At 45.9% G+C, this 16,702-nt stretch overlaps 1 protein-coding gene across 1 annotated transcript in view; it reads right to left on the reverse strand.

Moving 5' to 3' along the window:
• LOC142771850 (major facilitator superfamily domain-containing protein 4A-like) overlaps positions 1-16,702 on the reverse strand; it is a 421,560-nt gene that overhangs the window by 332,117 nt on the left and 72,741 nt on the right. The window lies entirely within an intron of this gene.

Genomic DNA, 16,702 nt, shown 5'->3' on the forward strand with positions numbered 1-16,702 from the left:
CTTTGCATGGAATGCGGCCAATTTCTTTACATCCAATAATACCGAGAAGGTCACAGCTTCGAAAGAGAAGCACGTACACGCCACTAGGCGTGTATCGTCTGCGCAAGCATCGAAGATCTGCATATTGTCGTTTCTTTTGTTCGAAGGACGTTTGACTGATGTTGCCTCAACATATGCCCTTGTTTGCTCTTTGTCGTTGACAGACGCTTCATGCGAATCATCTCCATGGCGACAACCATGGGGTGGCAGCGGTGGCGCGCTCCAGGAGTAAAGAGCTCGACTTGGCGGGTCACATTGTGCGCGATCGTAGATTCGCGAAGTGCCTGTCTGGCTTCGTGATTTGCTATAGCGGTCTGGCGAAATGTCTTAGCACAGCCCTTTGTGGAGGCTGCAAATGCATAGACGCCTAGGCTTGGCGTTTTCCAACCAATACACTCGGCCATCGCTTCCGTTATCAATGAAATAAAAAGCAGCTGAAGTGATGATGACGATGACCGCCTAAACGGTTGGCTCACACCCACTCTGAGGAAACGATTATTTAAATAGTGGATCACATATTACTTTTTAATCTAATGAATTTCAAAATGGTTAGAAGAAATCAATTTTGACTAATTAAGAGATTTGCAATCAAAACCTCTTTTATATTCAATCAAGAATTTTTATACAGCAGAACAGATATCCCGGTGGCGCCTTTACATTCTGGCACCGTTCCGATGGATGGATGGATATGGCTGTACCCTTTAGATCGGGCGGTGGCCAGCGCCACCAAGCCGTAATATCTAATGAACCAAAAACTATATTTATTTTATTCCTTAAAAAAGAGTTTGAGGATTCGTACTTTGCAGTGAAGAGTTTAATTTTCACTCGTGCCTTGACTTTAGCCACCAATCAGATAACCTCCTTCTAGTTAAGTCTACCCGCTTAAAGTTTATTTTGCCCTCCCGGTCCCTAAACCCCGGTGCTTTGAAAAACTCTGCGCCATCATCCTGAACTATAGGGTGAAGCCCTTTACAGAACATTATCAAGTGTTCGGAGTTTCTTCTTCCTCTCCACACGCACTGCATACTGTGTCTACCCCTTCGTATTTGGCCCGATATGTCTTGGTTCGCAGTACTCCCGTTCTGGCCTCAAACAGTAGAGAACTACCCCGAGTATTATCATAGATCCTTTCCTTGGCAATATCCTGCTTAAACGTTCGATAGACCTCTAGTGCGGACTTCTTAATCATACCCATTCTCCACATGTCAGTCTCCGTTTCCTTCACTTTCTTCTTAACCGATAGTTCTTTTTGGTTTGGCCACCTGCTGTTTTCTAAGTATTTACCAGTCAACTTCCTGGTTCGCTTCCTCCATTTTGTATCGACATTCTTCATGTATAAGTAGCTGAAAACCTTCCTAGCCCAACGATCTTCCCCCATTTCTCTCAATCGCTTCTCAAATTTTATCTTGCTGCTAGCTTCCCTGCCCTCAAATGATGTCCATCCCATATCACCTTGTACTCCCTGATTTGGTGTATTCCCGTGAGCTCCTAAAGCAAGCCTACCTATTCCACGTTGCTTAATTTCTAATCTTGCTTGAACTTCTGATCTCATGCACAAGACCGCATTGCCGAACGTCAGCCCAGGAACCATGACCCCTTTCCATATTCCTCTCACAACATCATACCTATTGTAATTCCACAGTGCCCTATTTTTCATGACTGCTGCATTCCTGTTACCTTTAGTCGTCACGTATATTTCGTGTTCCCTCAGATACTCGGTCCCATTGCTTATTCATACGCCCAGATATTTGTATTTATCTGTTATCTCTAGCGTGACCTCCTGTATTCTAAGCTCACTACCTTCGTTGTCATTGAAAATCATGACTGCTGATTTTTCCTTACTGAAGCTGAAATCTAACCTATCTCCCTCATTACCGCAGATGTCCATCAATCTCTGCAAATCTTCCTTGTTGTTGGCCATTAGCACTATATCATCTGCGTACATTAATGCTGGTAGTGCCTGATCAATAAGTTTTGCTTGTTTGACTAAAGAGAGGTTGAAGCCCAGTCCACTTCCCTCTAATTTTGCCTCTAATCCTTGTAGGTACATCATGAATAATAAGGGTGACAGGGGGCACCCCTGCCTAAGGCCCCGTTTTACCTCTGCAGGCTTGGATACCTGTTTTTCCCACTTTATAACTACCTTGTTACCTTTATAGATACCCTTTAAAACATCAGTGACTACATGTTCCACGCCTAGTGTGTCCAGTATTCCCCACAATTCCTCTTGAACCACGCTATCGTACGCTCCCTTGATATCCAAAAATGCTAGCCACAGGGGCCTGTGTTCCTTCTCTGCTATTTCAATGCACTGCGTCAGTGAGAACAGATTGTCTTCCAACCTCCTGTGTTTCCGAAACCCATTCTGCAGTTCCCCCAGCACCCCCTCATCCTCTATTCCAGCCGGTGACTGCAGCGCCACGGTGAGTCATGGCGCGAACTAATACGAATGGCCGCGCGCTAGGTGCTTTTCTGGCGACCACGCGCTGCCTATAGGCGCTTTAGTCCCTAGTGGTGCGCCGACTGTCGGCGCTTTTTCTATTATGGTCAACGTTGGTTTTGGTGTTGTGTGGCGGCGTGTATGGATTGCGGCATTATTCCTTGCGAATATGGCGATGCGATAGTGATTCTCGGCTGACCGATCCTTCAAAGGGGGAGATCGAGCGCCGTGGGTGTTTCGTGCAAGCGGTAGCGTTGAATGACCAACATCCCTCGTTGATGGGATAGACTCAAGTGCTGGCTGTCTTGTGTGTGCTGTGTGGTGGTTTGTGTGACAAATGTAATTCCCTGAACATTTGATAATACGTTATTGTTGGCTGGTTCATGCGAGCCGTAGCGTTGAATTGCGTAGGCGCGATCATGCACTTGGTGCCGGGTGCTTTGTGCAGACATACTTCCGAATGAGATTTAGGGTCAGACGCACTATACTGACAACACCACTGTCACACGGTTCTTGTTTGCTACGTCGTACCCTTTTATATTGCAGTTAGATGACGGTTGCACCTTATTTGATCCGATTAATTTGGGCTTTTAGCGGTGACTGATATTGATGTCACTCGAATACTTTTGATCGAGATTGACAGGTCTGTCGTTGCTGAGCCGGATGAAGTTTGGCGCAGACGCCCTAGCTGATTGCAATCGAAAGTGCCCGTGTGACACCGGTATTATCGCACGTGCGAATGCTCAAACCCTTTCTGTGAGCTCTTGTGGTGATTACTTCCATGGCTGCTGGTTGCGTCAGTAGACAAGCGTGCAAGAAAAGCAGTTGTAGTCGGTGCACGGTACAAGTTCTTGGTCTTTGTTGTTGCGTGTTCGCAATATTAAGTAGCATCAAGTTACATTTCTCCGGCTCCTCTATATTATACATAACTTCATTTTTTGGGATGTGGCACAATGATAAAGTAATATGGTTCTTGTAATAAACGAAGCTTCTCGAAATTTGGTTGTGCATTGTAAAAGACAAGTCCACTCGTCAGAACATCGTCTCCAGCACCCATCCCCAGTTTGCAAAATTTTCATGTCTCCCCAATGAGTAAATTTAACTAATAAATACTATTAAAACTTGATCTAGCGAAACCATCTTACGCTGTTTCTAATCTAACGAAGAATTTCCATTCACCAGCAAATATCTATAGAAAGAAACGCTGTCCTCAAACCGATTTAAAGTTTTCTAAAACGACTCGGTAAAAAACCAGTGATTTTTTTCTAATTTGGCCGCAACAGATTTGAGCATGTGCTCTGACACTACCACATTGAAACATTAATGTGCCCTCGCTTTACTTTTATGGAGCTGCATGCCGTAACCTTGTGCGGAAGAACTGTGGATGCAGCCCTTTGGTAGTGCTCTTACGTTCCAGATGGTGGCGGAGGTGACGGTAGTTGCTTTTGTTATTTTATGGCTTGTGCGACAGAGGCCACTGATCGCTCCTAGCCTTTTTCTAGCTTGGAATGCTCGCACAATCACTGCATTCATTCTCCTTGTCATTGCATATCGGTAACTTGTCATGGCCCTATGTCTCCCTGGTTTGCATCACCCAGGCACCGTGTCTCTCTTTCATGTCAAATTTGCCCCTACAGATTTTTGAGAAACAAAGGTCAGGTTAGAAGTACTCTTTGCTATTCTAATCGGTCCATGTTCTTGTAGAAGCCACAAAGATGTGGCTGTTTTGCATGACGAAATAATGAGGAAAGAGGTCTAGGGGAGCTCAAAGTTTTGACTGTTTATTCATCATATCCTGCATCGAAAATTATGGGCACACACGCGTGTAGTAAGCTAGGCTCGCATTGAAAGCATACTAACTAATCACAATCTGTGAACTTGTTCTCTATACCTACCAGATAGACAATAAAGTATCACTGATAACTAATGAACCTCATGATTTTATACAGAATGCATCCACGCATAATCCAAACCCTATCCAGGTACGGCTCACACTTGTGAGAATCGCAATGCGTCAGCAAATGTGCCCCATCTTTATTTTTCAACGAAATCTCATGTTTCTGTACACGCTCATTTACGCATATTCTTGCCCGGCCAACAGAAGAAATTCATAGACGACCTTCTTAACACACTTTGTGTATGACTTGGCGTGTCTCTTGCCTACCCACTTTTGTTACTTACATCAGATAGTATACTGATATGAAAAAGCTGAGAGGATTTTCGTGGTACAGAAAAAAGAATCGGCGTGCCATCTCTGCTTGGAACCATTTTAGGTTGTGTGCAGAACGGTTCTGCGCTCTTGCTCTACTGCAGTACCGTGGTGTTCTCTCTTGATAGTCTGCCGGAGCGACTCAGCTACAGCGTTAAGGAGCATGCGAAGGAAACCAACCACAAACAACCAATCCAATTGGTTTTGAATAGTCTTCTGCATAACGGGTGTGCACGACTCTGCACATGCGTACTCCGTGCATTGTTGAGCTATGGCCCTTTCTACAGTATTGGAATGCATCAACTCGCATGGAAGCAATTCTTTTGCACACCTAGACAAAAAAAAAAAAAGCCAACAGCCGTGACGACTCTGCAAGGTAATGCGCTAAGCCAAAAACTGCAAAGAGCTACAAGCTTTCAACTGATGCGTAAGCACCAATCTTTTTTCAGTCTGCGAAAGCCTGCTAAAAATTCTTAACAATGGGCTAATATGTGACCGTGGTTAGTTGCTTTAAAATAATAAAAAAATTTCATGCGTAAGCACTTCCAAAATCGCCCACTAATTAAAATGTTGGTGGAACGTCATAAAAATGGTTACGGTCAAACATAAGATACTTCACAACACTGGAGCTACACACGAGCCTACGAAAATGCCTCGTCTCTTAATATAAAATCGCTAATGAAGTCGACTAGCATAAAACTTGAGAAGCGCCATAAAAGCTTATACTGCCATGTCCGCGGCATTCCTGAAGGCAACCACACCACTCTTGTCTATGCAACTTCTTATGCAGAAAAACAATTCACTCTGCAGGATAGAATAAAATAGGTCCTCAACATCAACCAAGAACAAGTACCCATCGAAAGATTCTTTGAAGAAAGTGGGTGACGCATGGAAAATTCTCAGTTTCATATGGTTTCTCATGACAACCGATTCCAGCCGCTTCATTAAAAACTGACTAATCACATTCTGTCAGGTAAATAAATCACTCACAACCGTCCTGAATGAAACACCCGGCTTATGCGTCTTGGCCGTAAAAGACACAGAAAGGGTGTTGTTTTTGCTAGTTGCAGTATGCATTATACTCTGCTAATAGCTAAGTTCCAAGTCCTTACTCGGAGCCACTGCCTTGATTTTCAAAACTCTTTTTTGACGACTTTTAACTTAACAAAGTTCTTCTAGACTGCTTGCCCTGCCTTGAAGTTGCACAAATCTACATACATTGCTACGGAGCCGCTACTTTTATCCACTTGAAATTGAGACAAATTGTTGCACTTGAAGAACGATAACACCCACCATAGGATCCTCCTGACGAAGAGTCCCCTGTTCTGGCTAAAGCTTAGACACTGTCTTGTAAGCAGTAGTCCTTAACTGCTACATCGACTTTCGCGGCAACTTGTCAGTGCAATGCCAGTAATTAGTGAGCCAGCAAAAGAGGTTTGTGGTTCAATTTTGCGCCTTTGTTGAGTACATGGCGTATACTTTCTGCAATGTGAATATTTCCCAGCACACTGAGGCCTTCCCGGGTCGTGGGAGCAGGCTTCTTGGGTATGAAACAGCGGGCATGCCTCACCTTCAGTTTCTACTTTGCCTCAGTGTGATGTAGCCTGCCGAACGCTTGGCATCGCGAAACTTCTCCAGTGCCAGCCACTCCAGGTATAAACTGAATCAAAGTGCACGAAGCAGTGAAAGAAAGCACAACTGCTGCCACAAATTATGATTTCACATACTTTCGTAACATGAACAAATTAAGGTATGACTTCCCCAAAAAGAGCGCTCACTTTTTGTAGAACATGACATTTCGGGGAAGTCATGTCTTCATTTAGTTATGTTAGCAATTATATGTAAAATTTTGAAATCGGAATTGTGGCGGCAGGTGCGCTTATTCCTTTACCTCCTTCATGCTACGTACTTCAGTTTGGAACTAGAGTGCCTGGTGCTAAAGAAGTTTCGCAATGCCAACAGTATCATACTCCACCAGACACCGTAACAAGTCCCTAGACAGGCATGTGTTATCAGTCGAAACGCGTCATCTTTCAAAATCCACATGCTGAAAGTGCCCCGAGGAAACATGCATCTTTGGTTAAACAGGCACACCTTTCAACATGGTCACTTGTGCATAGCAGCCCAGCATGTCTATTAGGTCACGCGTGCTCTTGGGCACGCCACGTCGTAGCCCGCAACTGCGCAAGGTTCCACCGATTAGGCCTGGCTGCAGATGCACTATACACAGTCGGGGACATGGCTGTACATGGCTCTGCTAAATGTTCCAGATTTATTTACACGTTGCTAGAAACCTGTCGAAAAGCAGTTGGTAGTCCAACTACAATACATAAACAGTAGCACTGCAATGTGAGATGATTAACCTGTTGGAATTGAAACCAACCTGCGATGTGCAACAGCTCGGTAACACATGCTCTTCTTGTATATCAGCCTCTGAAGCGGCTCGTTGCTTGTTAATGCTGGATATTATTTAGGTTTGGAAGTGCGTTTCGGTATTTGATTGCAAAGGCTAGTGGCTTGTTAAGCTCTTCTACAGGACATGTTCAGCTAGTGATGGTTTCCTAATTTGCAAGCTTCATTTTGGATTTTGTTCAGAGCGTTGTGCCGGTCATTTCGCCCAATGGCTCCTTTGACTTGCTTAATTGGTGAGCATAGTGATCATTGTCACTACATACGCTTCTTAAACGCTTTGCCTGTCTGACGAATATTTCTTCTTTGCCATGTCATGGATGATGGCATGTGTAGCCTATGTATTATAGTTGGCTATTCGTTGGCGTTATGTAGAGCGTAACCTTTGATTTCTCTGTAAAAGCAAGAACTCCAAGGCAGCCCCATTAAAATGCACATCGCATGAATTCCCCACTGAAGATTAAATTTGGTCAAACATGTCAGCAGCAAGAACAACATTGTGAACCAAACCAAGATCTTTTTTTTTCTTTTTGCACGGTTCGACTGGGTGTCACACAGGTCCCGTTTATTAGGGAGGCGATCGCCGGGCTAATTCCAAGGGCCGAAGTATCGGCCCCCCGAACCGCACCACGAAAGCGTGGACAATTTAGAAGTGGTCCTTTTTGGCGAGCCAGCGGACGCCGGCTGTGGCCCAAAGAACAAGTCAGAGCCGAGAGTTGATAAACAACAAATTATATTCTCAAAATTGGCAGATCGAAAGCAATGCACGAGAATGTACACTCCCCAATAGTTACATACAATACGTCACCAAACAAACAACGTACTACACAGTACAATCAACCACACTTGAAACAACGGACACAGACAACAATACGCACTACAATGCAGTCGCATGCATTGAACAACCAAGACACTTAAAGACTAAAGAGATATAAAACCTATTCAGTCCAAAGTCCTTGGGACAAAAGTCTGAATGATACTCTTCCGAGAATCACTCACTCAAAGTCCAGCGTTGTTGTCGTTCCGCAGCTCTCGAAGTTTCTCTTCCAGGAAACCTCCCGTCTTCAATTGGCCACTCTTCCAACTTCAACGTCTTCGCCGGAACACGTCGGCTTCACACACGCAGCTGTTGCCCCGCGTCTTCGCTCGATAGCGGTAAACACACTCTTGCCGGTAGCTCGAGTCGTCACCCCTCAGGTGGAAATCCTCTTCACCTCCGGCCTCGTCCCTACGGACCAAAAACTTCGCCGACTACACGGTGGAATCCCTACGCGCTCTGGCGCTAACTTCCGTCTCCTCCTGCTTTCTCGTCTCGGCTGCTCGATTAAATACCTTCCGCGCCGCCTTCCAGAAAGTTCTCCTCATTTCGTCGGCGCGATGCGCAGCGAAAGCTGGGGAGAGGTGCGAGACGGTTCGACTGCCCTCCCCGGAGGATGATTCAACTCGGTATGACCCCGCCCCGTTCGTTCTAGAAAAATCGCGGGCTTGCTGGGCCGCCGATGCGGGGTGAGGAGGTTCGTCGATGAAGCCACGCTTCTGCAGGGAGAGCGCGCGCCCGGGGAGCCTTGGCCGTTTGTTTTCTTTTTCTTTCCCTTTTTTTCTTTTGACTTCGCGGCGTTTCTTCCGCGCGTTACCGCAAGAATTTGCGGCGCGCCTATTTTTAGCGCTCGTTCTGTGACACTGGGAGTGGAGTCCACTTCTCCTGCACTGCATCCTCACCCTCAAAGTTTCACTTGGCTCTGCCCTGATCATTTTTTCTTTTCTAATTGGCATTGCCTGCTGTATGTTTATGGTGTTAGCAGAAGATTTGTCTTTTATTTTCATACCACACAATAAATAATGTTTCAATAGATACTGTCACATCCATGAAGTTACTTTTGCTGAAAGGGTGGTGCTTGGTAGATTGATACTAGGGTGACACTTCTTACAATTGCCAATTCATGCAATTGTCATGAGTGCATGTCAGAAAAGAGGCTAGCAGCGGAGCGATTAAATCTATTCTTCAAAGTTATTTTATTCTCAATAATATCAGTGTTACCTCAAGACAACTTATCCATTGAAATATCAACAAAGAGTATTTAAACCAAGATAAATGCATATCGTAGTCTCTGCTTATGATAGAGTTTTAAAACCAAGTGGCATAAATGTCATGTTTTTCCACTATTGAACCCATGTGGTTGAAACTGTGGAAGGAAACTCTGGAGGGATTTACAGGCCGCTGCTGCTGTAGTCTCGAGCAGTTTGGTTCCCTTCAATACAGCAATGCGACATGGGTGAAATTACATTGTACAAATTCCGTACTCTCAACACCAGTTCGCTGTGCAGCTTTGCGCTTGGATTGGCAAGCTTCTTGAGTGTATTTTATAAAGGCATTACACGGATACTGAAAAAAAAAAACAGTGACCTTGTTTAGATTGACAAACTGCACTCTGAGAACTCTAATGCCAATGCCATATGTTTCACTATCCCAAGTTCATTATTAGCGGATAAAATTAAGGCTGATGTTTCACTATTGAAAGTTGTGCCGAAATATCCATGCATAATGTCAAAAGTTTTTAAATGTACTTTTCATAATTTTGTGATGGGCTTGGAGATATTTTCTGAAACTTCGTATGCTAAGTCTATGACACCCACAGATGACAATGTCCTTCATTTTTATCGATTATCGGTTAGACTTGGTGTAAGCATTCGCATGTGATCACTGACAAGGAATATCGCAGTCACAGCTTTTTTTTCTCTACGCTACTTCGACTACCTCTGGTAGTAGTGGAAATAATGCGATGCTCATACCGCGAGTGTCTCACAGACAATCGCGGTCAGGGCGTCTGGGTCAAACTCGATGCTGTGCAGCGCAGCAGCGACAAAGTTGTTGCGCGCGATCAAAATTTCTCGAGGAAAATCGGTATTAGTCACCGTTACACGGTCTAAACTAATCCGGATCAAATACGGTGCAGCGCGACAGCGTTCACTAAAGCGCGTGAGAGCGCACCGCGCATTCAGAACTAACGTCAGAGAACAGCCCGCACTCATGCATCACCATATTCGCAAGGAATAATATCGCAATTATACAAACCGCCGCACAAACACGAAATAGAGGAAGCGCTGACACACACATAACACAGCCAGCGGCGCCTTTATTCTAGCCACTGTACTTTACACCATAGAGTTTCTCAATATACACTACAGGGAACTCTGGCGCTAGTGTCTATGGAAGCTGCAACACACGGCGCTTCAGCGAGCATGGGAATAATGGGTAGTACACACATTTGTCTAATCTTCGTACTTCTGGCCTGCTTCTGGCTCCGTGTGTGTTCGTGTGGCTTAGAGCTGTTTTTTCACAAAAACATAAATTAGCAAACGTTCACCGTTTGCGCTTCACAACCTTATTTTTTTAGGCTTACCATTTCGAATCAAGTCCCTAAGTTCAAAAGGATTCGTTCTTTCTTTCAAAACAAAACCGTAACCAGTAATAAACGAAATCGCGAGTACGATTCGCCGCCCGCAAGTACGAAGACTAGGCAAATGTGTGTACTACCCATCATTCCCATGGTCGCTGAACAATCGCGATGCCAGAGTGACCTCTAGTTAATTTTAGGAAACGCTATGCTTTACATACCCGCACCGCTCCATCCAGTGCGGGCGCACCGCTAAAGACTAAAGAGCCTAGGGATGTTCGCGCAATTTGGTACCTGGGAGAAGACGAAGAAGTGTGTTTTGAATAGGAGCTACTTCTGCTAACTCCGGCGTATTTCAGTTGTAATTTAAGTCTGTTGATCAGTTTTCGCTGCTCCCTTGGAGGGGATGGATGTAGACCACCCAGGGCACCTGCCGGCACCAGCGGCGTCAGCGGCGGCCGCCTACAGGAAGCGGATGGGACAAGCGAGTGACAGCGACAGTGAAGATACTCATGCTTACTATCTCAGCAGTGAGGACTTCTCAGATGACGGTTTCCAACTTGTGCTGAGCGGCAAAGCGAAGAGGAGGAACATGAGGACATCTTCATCCTCAACTATTCAAACTGTAAGTGAGGTACCAAAATCGAACACTTATACCATCCTGTTTCTGCCTGCACTTCCTACCGTCAGCATGAAGCGCCTCAACAGACAGTCTGTGTCGAGGTCTCTGGAAACGGTCGTGCCCAATGAGATCACGGACATGAGAGTGAACGCCAGAAAGAATATACTGGCTGTGGACGTTTTGCACGCAAGTGCGTTGGGCGTTCTGCGCAGTGTAACTGACTTGGACGGCAACCAGGTGCGCTCTCACGTTCCCTTGGGATGTGATGTAGTAACCGGCGTGATCTACGACATAGATGTGGCTATTTCCAATAATGACTTACAATTTCTTGTCAAGTCAACAACTGATACTCCAATTGTTGATGTCACCCGACTAGGCAAGTCTCGCTGTGTGAAGATTGCGTTTAAGAGCACATCACTCCCCTCTCATGTGAAGGTGGGGTACTTCAGACATGCTGTGCGGCCTTTCATTCCAAAGCCTCTCCAGTGCCGTAAATGCATGAAACTTGGACATGTGAGCAGCGTCTGCGAGAATTCGGTGGTATGCCACCGCTGCGCCGAGCACCATGAAGCGAATAAGTGCGTCGCAACTGTCAAGAAAAGCTCTAATTACAATGGATCCCATGAAGCCACATCGAAGGACTGCTCGTGGATTCAGAAGGAAATTGCCATCCTGAAGGAGATGGTGCGCAATCACTCATCTCATCGAGAAGTCGCAGCTAAAGTCAGAAGGCGTCGTTCACGTCGGCGTCGGTCATCAAGGACGCCCGCTACCTCCTCGACACGTTTGCCAGATCCCTCATCAGTACCACCTCCTTTGCCTCCCAGACCACATGCCGTGGGAAAGGCTGTAAAGGACAAAGCCAGTGAGCATACCCTAACTGCGACAGAGTGGCCTGCACTTCAAAGGGAAGCAGCATCAAGCGAACCGAAGGAGTTTCATGACGGCCAGTTCGCGATCCTGGTTCGAGATTTTTCCAACCAACACAGGCAAGTGACTGCAATCGTGCAATCATTAATTGCCACGATTCACACGCTACTGAGCAGCATACAATCTCCGTCTGCTAAAAGTGCACTGCAAATACTGGATGCACTGAATCCAGTTCTTGCTAACTTCGTATAATCACAATGGCTCAACAAAATCTCATCTTCCGCACTGAAGTTAAAAGCGCGTCGTTTTTTCAGTGGAATGCCAGAGGCATGAAGTCCCGTATCTCGGACTTTCGCCAATTTGTTCGGGCCAATCAATTCCCTATACTTGTCATATGTGAACCAAACGTATCAACGCCTTATAGATTGTCCGGTTATGAAGCTTTTTGTTCAGCCACTTGCGAAGAACGAAGCAAAGTAATTGTTTACATTCGAACAGACGACTTATCTTTCGCACCCAATAAGTTCAAATGACGACAATCAGTACATGTGTCTTCGTGTAAAGAAGAATGCAGTTTCGTTCACGCTTATTGGTGGATATAAATCTCCGTCATCACGATTTGACTGCGACCGATTAAAAAACATTCTAATGAGGACCGATGGGCCTTGGATCATCACCGGTGACTTCAACGCCCATCACATGCTTTGTGGGAGCACTAGGATGAATGCCAAGGGCCGGAACATTGTTACATTTGCTTCCGATTACGACCTTTCTATCATGAACGATGGTACCCCCACATATCTGCGGGGTCTCACGTATGGCAGTTATCTTGACCTGACATTGGTGTCACGGTGCTTCTCTCACAAAGTTAAGTGGTTTTGCGATATGTAGACTCATGGGAGTGATCACATACCCACCTACGTGACGATCGATGGTATCATAAAAAATTTCTCTTCCGGTGTTGCAATTGGCACTGACTGGTCAATGTTTACATCGCGTGTTGAGGAAGCTTGCCAAGAAGGCCTCGCCTGCAGCCTGGAAAATACCATAGCGGAAGCTATGCAAGCGTCCAAATGTAAATTACCATTTTCGTCTAAAATAGCACAGTTTGACATCGAACTGGAAAGATTACGAGCTATACGAAGGCGTGCTGAACGACGATACAGACGCACAAGATCAATTTACGATCTGAGGGAAGCAAGGCGGCTCCAGAAAAAGATTCAACGACGCATTTACAAGCTGGAGAGCGAACGCTGGAAAGCATTCTGCGAATCTCTAGACCCTCATAAACCACTGTCGTATATCTGGAGAACAGTTCGTGGTCTTCGCTCCTCTCCGCAACAACGGCACCCTTTTAAAGCTTTGGCACTCCATCATAGAAAAACAGAACTCGAGGTGGCTGGAGAATTTTGCACGAGAGTTGCCGGGAATGTTATGAACGAGATCATCGACGCCGTGATCGTTTCTGAGACGCGATTACCAGAAATGGACATTCCATTCACCATGGAAGAACTGGAAGGTGCGTTAGTCGCTTCTAAGCGCATGTCATCGCCAGGTCCTGATGGTATTACTTATAGTGCGTTGGGACACCTTGGACAAAAAGCCAGAAAAGAACTCTTAACATGCTTCAACAACCCCTGGCTCAGTGGCAGTGTTCCCCGAGAATGGAAAATAAGTCGATTAATACCACTTTTGAAATCGGGAAAATCACCATTGGACTTGACAGCGTATCGCCTTATTGCCCTCGCAAGCTGCCTCGGAAAAGTGATGGAAAGAATGGTTCTATTTCGTCTCGAGTGGTACTTGGAACGATACACCAAATACCCTTCTTGCATGGCAGGCTTTCGTCGGGGCCGCTCCTCCATCGACTGTGTCCTTGACTTATCGACATTTGTTCAACAAGAAAAAAGTCGCAAGCACATATCAGTGGCACTCTTTCTTGACGTGAAGGGTGCATATAATAATGTAGCTCTCGATGCCATCCTCACTTCTCTCGCAGCAAATGGGCATTGGTGTACAAATGTTTCAATCGATAAAAGATTATATAACTGGCAGGGGTTTCTTTGTGCGAGCATATGAGGGTACAACTGCTGAACATTACAACTACTGCGGAGTACCTCAGGGAGGTGTTTTAAGCCCCACATTGTTATATGTTGCCCTCATTGGTCTGGTGAAGGTTCTGCCAAAGTCGGTGTGCCTATCCATATACGCCGATGATATTTGCCTCTGGAGTGCTGCAGTTACTTGCCCTCAGTGTGTGCACGAATACAGCGGGCAGCAACCCTCACAACAGCCTACTGTGATGACGTTCAGAAACAAGGCCTAAATATATCAACTGTGAAGCGCGCGTTGATGGCGTTTACACGCAAACCAATGACGCCATACCCTGTTTTCATCAATGGGCAGAGTGTCAAATATGCACGGACGCATCGTTTCCTGGGCGTAATAATCGACGATGTGGGCTCCACGAAGTCTTTCGTGGAGCCCACATTGTGCGTACTTGAAGAAGAGACTGCTATCTATTGTGCATATAATAAAATTCATGTGCGGGAAAGCATGGGGAACTTCTGTGGCCTCCATGCTACAGCTGTACAGGGCCCTATTTCTGGGTATATTGCGCTACAGCTTGCCGGTACTGACTAACACTTGCAAATCGAATACTCATTCATCGGAGAGTTTGCAGGGTCAGGCACTGCGTATCTGCCTAGGACTGCCCCGATGCGCTTCTACTTATGCCACAATCATGCTTGCCAAAGACCATCCGGTCAGGACATATAGAGTTGTGGATTGCCTCAGAGCGCACATTCGACATGCTAGCCGTGTCCCCGACCACCACATGGCCCTTCTACCCTCCGGAAAACCACGTGCTACGTTTTCAGACGTCATAGCCAAGCACCTAAACAGCATTCCATCAGGATATACGCCAGCTGCGAGAATGGCATGTCCTTTGTGGTGCCTCGACCAGCCGCAAGTACGTCTAGAAATTCCGGGAATCAAAAAGAAAAGCAATCACTCCAGAGTAGCATTGAAGCAAGCAACACTGCTATTATTACATGAGTTGTACTTAGACCGAACGCAGATATACACTGATGGGTCCATCTCGTCCAGCAGCTCATCAGGTGCCGCTGTAATTCCGGCTGCAGCAATGACAATCAAGTTTAAGTTGTCGCATATGACTACATCTACGGCATCAGAGCTTGCTGCTATAAGGGCTGCTTTACAATATCTCGTTCAAGAACGTCCTGGAAAATGGGTCATATTCTGTGATTCGAAGGCAGCGCTTCAGAGTTTGCAGTCTGCCATGCGTAGGAGGAGTCATGACCAATTGGTACAAGAAATAAGACATTGCCATCATGAAGCTCTAGCATGAGGGCATGATATTATATATCAATGGCTGCCTGGACATATCGGTATTACCGGAAATCAATTAGCCGATGATGCAGCCCACTCAGCCCATGAAGGAACCCGTGTAGTCCCGATTCCTCTATCAAGGAATGATGCAGCAAGACAACTTTACCTGCTGGCTCGAGATCTCACACGCACGTTCTGGTCGTCTACCAGCTTCCAAAGGTGTCAATTTTATGAACCGGGTCCTTCGCTCAAGCTAAAGGTACCATCACAACTTTCCCGCTCCGATGCGACACTGTTATGCCGCCTTTGGTTGGATGTTGCATTTACAAAGGTGTACTCCTTTCGCATTGGTATGGCAGACAATCCTACATGCGACTACTGCGGAGCTGAAGAGACCATCGAACACGTCCTGTGCAGCTGCGCTTGCTACGACACACAGCGATGCCAGCTCCGGATGGTTTTGAATCAACTTGACCCCGGACCATTTTGTGTGCAGAAGATACTAGGACCTTGGGCATCTGCCTCAGTTGCGCAGAAAGCAACTAAAGCACTGCTACTTTACCTAAAGTCAACAAACCTGAGCGACCGCCTGTAGAGTGTGTGTGCTCCCCGAGTGTGCTCGTGATTGTGTGTACCTTCTCATCTCTCTGCAAGCTCTTTTCTCCCCTTTATCCCTTCCCCAGTGCAGGGTAGCAAACCGGATGTGCGTCTGGTTAACCTGCCTGCCTTTCCTCGCATCTTTATCTCTCTCTCTCTCTCTCTCTTGGTACCTGGGCCACGCGCGGTCGTCAGAGAAGCACCTAGAGCGCGGCCACTCGTATAAGTTCGCGCCATGGCTCGCCGTGGCGCTGCAGTCACCGGGTGGAACGGTGCTGGAATGTAAAGGCGCATCCCGGTGACAATGACATAATTAGAAGGCTCCCTAGGAGAGCATATTAAAATTGGAGGATTTTCTTTGTTTTTGTCTATAACATGGCTCATACCCACTCTGGTGGAAGAGATGATTATATGACATTTGTTAGACACTTTGATGACCTAATACTGATTACCAACAGGACGACGCGCATAAATGAAAAATAGCACAATAATCGTTTTTCCCAATGCAAGTCCGACATTAAAAATATCTTTTGAATAGAAATTGAAGTGAAAGAAAAAAATCACAGCATATTCACGGAGTAAATGAGGATGAGTGGGGCGAAGCGTCTGTCCATCCGTCTGTCCGTCAATCATAAGAAATCAATTATACGAAAACTGCTCACGCCATGTAGTGGCATTATTATCAAGGACATATACACACAACGCCATCAATTGAGCAATTTATAAACTAGGTGGCTATTTGCTGCTACTACTACTTCTACTACTACTAC

This window comes from Rhipicephalus microplus, chromosome 9, assembly GCF_043290135.1.
Source record: "Rhipicephalus microplus isolate Deutch F79 chromosome 9, USDA_Rmic, whole genome shotgun sequence".
Lineage (NCBI taxonomy): Eukaryota > Metazoa > Arthropoda > Arachnida > Ixodida > Ixodidae > Rhipicephalus > Rhipicephalus microplus.